Below are 5,584 nucleotides of genomic sequence, written 5' to 3'. Positions count from 1 at the left end.
GTGAGTCATGAAGGAATCGGGAAGGGACATTCTGCCTTCCTGCGAAAAGAGACATTCCACCTGCAGCCATGCAAAACACGAAACCATCTGCATGGAGGAACAGCTCTACAGAGCTGGGCATGTAGCTGCATTCTACAGCACTAGCTCAGTGGAAAGGAGGTCCTGAGTGAAAGCTCTGACACCTCATGGGCCTGCAGGAGGAGAGCTAAACAGGGGTCCAGGGTCATTTTCAGTAAGGACTGGTAGACATTGTCATATTAGTTAGTGCTTTCTGAGGCAGTTATGTGGATGATATTGTGTTCCCCAGTATATTGTGTACCCTAATAAGTTTATCTGGGGTCAGAGAACAGAACAGCCACTAGACAGACATAGAGGCCAGAAAATGGTGGCACTCACACCTTTAATCCTAGCCTTCTGGAGGCAAAGATCCATCTGGATCTCCGTGAGTTCAAGGCCACACTGGAAACACCCAGGCATAGTGACTCACATCTTTAATCCCAGGAAGTGAGCCTTTAATCCCAGGAAGGGATGGCAGAAAGCAGAAAGGTATATAAGGCGTGAAAACCAGGAACTAAGGTGGTTAAGCTTTAGGCTTTTGAGCAGCAGTTCAGCTGAGATCCATTTGGATGAGGAGTCAGAAGCTTCCAGTCAGAGGAAACAGGATCAGCTGAAGAACTGATGAGGTGAGGTAAGGTGAGGTGGCTGTGACTTGTTCTGTTTCTCTGATCTTCCATCATTCACCACAATACCTGGCTCTGGCTTTATTTTTATTAATAAGAACTTTTAAGATTCATGCTACACAGTTAGAATAAGAAACATATTGAAATGCATACTAGTACCATGCCACAATACAGTCTGTGAAACTACCAGTGACTGACAGAAAGGATGATACAATACAAACCAAAATGAGAAAAGACACAAGGTTTCCCCATATTTCAAAAAAAAAAAAAATCCAAAACCTTCCTGTCTGTGGAGATATACTGAGATGGAAAAGGAATTGTTATTCTTTTTACTTATAAAGCAAAAATACCTACTTTGCTTTTTTCATGTAACCCAGCATCTGGTACCAAAAAAAATGCCTTCTTCCTCCAAGTGTTCCAATATTTTATCTATCCTCTATTTATCCTGGCCTCAGACCCAAGCATGGCAGAGAATGCTAGAAGCCCAGGATTCTACAGAGCGTGTGGTGTAACACGAATCTTAAAAGTACTTATTAATTAAAAAAAAAAAAAAAAAAAAACCTAGAGCCAGGTATTGGGGTGAATGCTGGAAGATCAGAGAAGCAGAGCAAGCCACAGCCACCTCACCTCGCCAATTCCTCAGCTGATCCTGTTTCCTCAGACTGGAAGCCTCTGAATCCTCATCCAGAAAGGATCTCAGCTGAACTGCTGCTCAAAAGCCTAAAAGCTTAACCAGGCTTCTAGTTCCTGGTCTTCACTCCTTATATACCTTTCTGCTTCCTGCCGTCACTTTCTGGGATTAAAGGTGTGAGTCATCATGCCTGGCTGTTTCCAGTGGGGCTTTAAACTCACAGAGATCTAGATGGATCTCTGCCTCTGGAATGCTAGGATTAAAGGCGTGTGCTACCAATGCCTAACCTCTATGTTTAATATTGTGGCTGTTCTGTTCTCTGACCCCCAGATAAGTTTATTGGGGTGAACAATATATCAACCACAGTGTGGTGATCTGGAAGAAGCTTCGGTAGCTGTCACACTCATACTTTTGGATGAAGAGAGAAGGCAGCCAGACTCACTGGCTCAAAACCTTGGCACTATTAGAAGGGAGGCAAGAAAAAAGACTGTCCATGTGTCTGAAGCCAGAATGAGATGCACAGTCAGTTCTAGAACAACAGGTGCTACAGAAACAAGCCTATCTCAGGAAAACAATAGAGGAGAAGAAGAAAAAACACCCAGAGGTAGGTGAGTCTGGGCAGCAGAACAGCAACCGAGGCTTGACAGAGGGAACATGCACAGCCAGACTCGCCATCAGCCCCTCGGCTGTTTGCTTCTCCCAGCAACTTCCAATTACAAGCATCTTCATGAGGAACAGAAGACCACTGCTCCTGGAACTTCACAGTAATATCACCCATTAGTATGTAAAGATGCAGCGTCAAGCGGCTCCAAGGATGAAATCTTACAAAGAAGGGATGAAAAGCAGAGAAGACAGTCCTTCCTTAGTGTGTGCTGTCCCAGGCTGGACTCCAGAAAGAAAGCCAAAGAGTAGCGTCTTGGAGCTCATCATCCAATGTGCACTCAATGCACTCAGCCCTGCCCTTCAACACAGCCATAAAGGAGCCCTTAATTCTCTTCCTTGAGTCATGCAAAGATGCTGACAGCTCATAAATAAGATCAACTGAAAGAGTTTCTCATCTGAGTCCCTCAATCTAGGTGCTCCTCTCCTTCCTGTCCAAGGCTACTGACTGTATGTACAGTATATGGTGATGGGACACTTTCTGTTGGAATGTGACACATCATATGCACTTTATACACATTTTCATCAGTGAACCTTAAAAGAACTGCCATGATACATAGGCTAGACATCATGGGAAGCAAGACTTCCATGCCAGGATTGCCTCCTTTCACTAGCCCACACCTCAGCCTCCATGGCTACTGTTGGTCTCCTGGCATCCTCTCCAACCAACCCCATCCTTTAGCTTGGAATCTGACCTTGCCATTGGCTGCTGCCTGATTTACGACATCAATCTCCCTGTAACCCTACCAGCACCTGCTAAAATTTTTCTGTTTCCACAGTGATGCACAGGTTTGGATCATCACAGGTAAGCTGTGACCACTGACCAGTGAGTGCTGTCTGATATTGGACACACTGGCCACTAGGTCAGCTCATGAGACAAGGAGAACCAATGATCTAGCGCCATTGTACTGTGGATTGCTGACACTATCCCTCTGACCATGTTGGTAAGGAAAGAAACTTTACAAAGTGTTGTAGATCCCTTCTCCCAGTTATTTTTACTACACTTTTAAATCTTTGTTTAATGGGGATACTATTGATGTTGATATAGCTAACCCGAGTCGAATGCCAGATTTAGCTTTGGTTATTACTAGGTATGTGATTTTGGACAGAAAGTTTACTCTCAAGTGTTTTCCATTCACCCCAGGGAGATAAGAGTGTCTCCATGCTCTGGGCTCTGTATTGTCAAGTCTTAAGAGGCAAGTAAACAGGGAATAAAATCAGGCCCATCTTGATGGTGCTAAACTCAAGAGACCCTGGGAACATGAAGAAGGTATGCAGAGATCTAGCACTCGTTACCATGAATGGGACAGACTCCCTCCACTACTGTTAACTTATTATGTCAAATTCAGGGATATTCTAAAAGTAATGTTCACACCAGGAATGGTGGCACACACCTGTAATCACAGCATGCAGAGCTCGAAGGGATGAAGGTCCCTTCAAGTCTAGGATGTTCTACACTGGCCTGTCTCCACACTCACCAAATAAATGTTAAACATAGACAGAGAGAATGACTGCCATGTTTTGGAGTTACTTGGACTTCTCTGGATGAAAAAAGGAAAGTGGGAGAGATTAAGAGGGCTGTGGGTTCTGAAAAGGGCAGTTACTGTAGTGGAAGAAATATCAAGGGAGTTACATGAAAGACAGACTCACAGTAAATGGGGGAAGGGAGAAAACCTGGTACACAGAGTTAGAAAATCTAAAAGTACAAGAAGGCACTGCAGAGGTGCCCTGGAGGTACACAAAGGTAGTTTGGAACAGAATGCTTCAGACAACAACAGATTTTAAATCCAAGGCACAAGGCATTGCCATTTCCCGAGCCATGTTTAGGCAAGCACACTGCTGGGATTAGTCTGGGCAAAGGTTCCCTGTCATGTATAGAAAGCAGTATCCTGCTCTGGTCCCTGGCTCTCACACTCCACGAAGCCCATCTTCCGCAGCATTCCCCACGTCTTACATGCATGGGTGGTGTTGGATGTCATCAAGTGTGACTGGGCACTCCGCAGACAGCTCTTGTCTGCACAAGGACAATTGATAGGTATGGAGGCAGTTCTCACAAGGATGCCTCACTAGAAGAGTTTAAAAAATTAACAGTTACTGAGGAACTCTTTAAGAACAATTTTTAACCAACAGTTAAACTGAGAAACAATCTTATTCAGAGATGAACCCCAAAATACATTAGCAATCTCAAGAGGTCATAGTAAACGGGTGCAAAAAAGAAAGAAAAATATCAGCAGGTTGCATTCATGAAGTCATATATGCATATGTGTTTAATGGTTATATAAATAAGAGGTTATAAAGTATACAAGGAATGGACCAGGAGGAGTTAGAGGAGGAAGGGTAATTAGCTAAATACAGTACCTATCTATGAAATTCCTGAGTTATCATTTCATAGTAGCATCAAGCCAATTGGCCATGGCATGTGCCTTCCTCACCAGCACTTGGGAGGCAGAGGCAGGGCGATCTGTGTGATTTCCAGGCAAGATTGGTCTAGCTGGAGAGACACTGTCTCTCTCTGTAGAGCAGGAACTGCTCCGAACAGGCTGAAGGCACAGGTGTGAGAAGCTGTCTAAGGTTCTCCTATCTCTAAACACTTCCGTTTTCTGCCTCTGAACACAGTTGTGAAGCAGTGTCACAGCAGGGATAAGAACAAGGCAATGTGGGGCAAGGAAGGGCAGTGTCCAGATCAGAGCAAGGGTCCAAGTGGATCAACTAGGAATTCCATACCCACACAGGAAGAACGAGCAGTTCATCAAATGAGTATCATCCTATCCAGTACCAAGGATCATTCTGAACCATTTTCTTTGGCGTATGTGAGGGAACGTAGGTCTTAGACTCTCCCAGACTGTAAAACTGGAGATAACACAGCTCCGTCACAGGAAGCCACAAAGCTTTCATCTCACCATTTTTTCCACTGTCCTCTTGCTTCCTACAGAAAATTTCTTTGGGACAGAATGTGCTCTGCCGCCCTCTGTGTCTCTGATGAGGAAGGCCACACCCTCAGCAGGAAGTGTGGGCAACTTCTCCAGGGTCTTGAACCCAGCTGTGAGTTCAGCATGGCTCCTGGCATCGGACTCCAGCACTTGTTGCCAGCAGCTCATGGACCAAGGAGTTGGCATGACCAGGCTGACTTTGCTGACTGACCAGAGCCTGATCTCTGCCTCAGCACTCTCCTATCCAGTTGTTCTCCAGTGGGATCTCACAGGAAGCGCTGACAGGAGAGGGGGTGTATCCCTGGACTTCACTGTAACTGTCACTGACCAGAATAACACTCTCCCTGCCTGCCTATGCAGCCCAGGGTGATAATATTTTAGATCCCAATTCCTTAGTCCTTTCCTATCCAACACTGTCTGCTAGTCTTGTCCAGGCCACACCACTAGAGGTGCCAAAGCAAGGATACAGCCTGGCACCTTCCCACCTGGAAGGCAGTCAGCTCTATGACTATGACCACAACAGTCTGCGACCCCAATGGCTGGAGGACTCAGGCAGTGCCGTTGATTCTGTGTCCTACCCTGGGAGTCCCACCCTACCACCAGAGATGGTGATGGTGCTAAAGGAGATTCAGCCAGCAAATGTCCAAACCATTTCTCCACCTCTGCCATCTACAATCCCACAC

At 45.5% G+C, this 5,584-nt stretch overlaps 1 long non-coding RNA gene across 1 annotated transcript; it reads left to right on the top strand.

Annotated features, from left to right (window-relative positions):
- The first annotated feature begins 300 nt into the window (after nt 1-300).
- LOC143273825 (uncharacterized) lies at nt 301-5,281 on the top strand. Its single transcript, XR_013052026.1, has 2 exons — nt 301-683; nt 4,904-5,281. It is a non-coding gene; the product is annotated as an uncharacterized LOC143273825 (long non-coding RNA).
- Nucleotides 5,282-5,584: the final 303 nt, after the last annotated feature.

This window comes from Peromyscus maniculatus, chromosome 6 (assembly GCF_049852395.1).
Source record: "Peromyscus maniculatus bairdii isolate BWxNUB_F1_BW_parent chromosome 6, HU_Pman_BW_mat_3.1, whole genome shotgun sequence".
NCBI lineage: Eukaryota > Metazoa > Chordata > Mammalia > Rodentia > Cricetidae > Peromyscus > Peromyscus maniculatus.
Note: the sequence above shows the minus strand (reverse complement) of the source record. Positions and strands in the feature narration are given on the sequence as shown.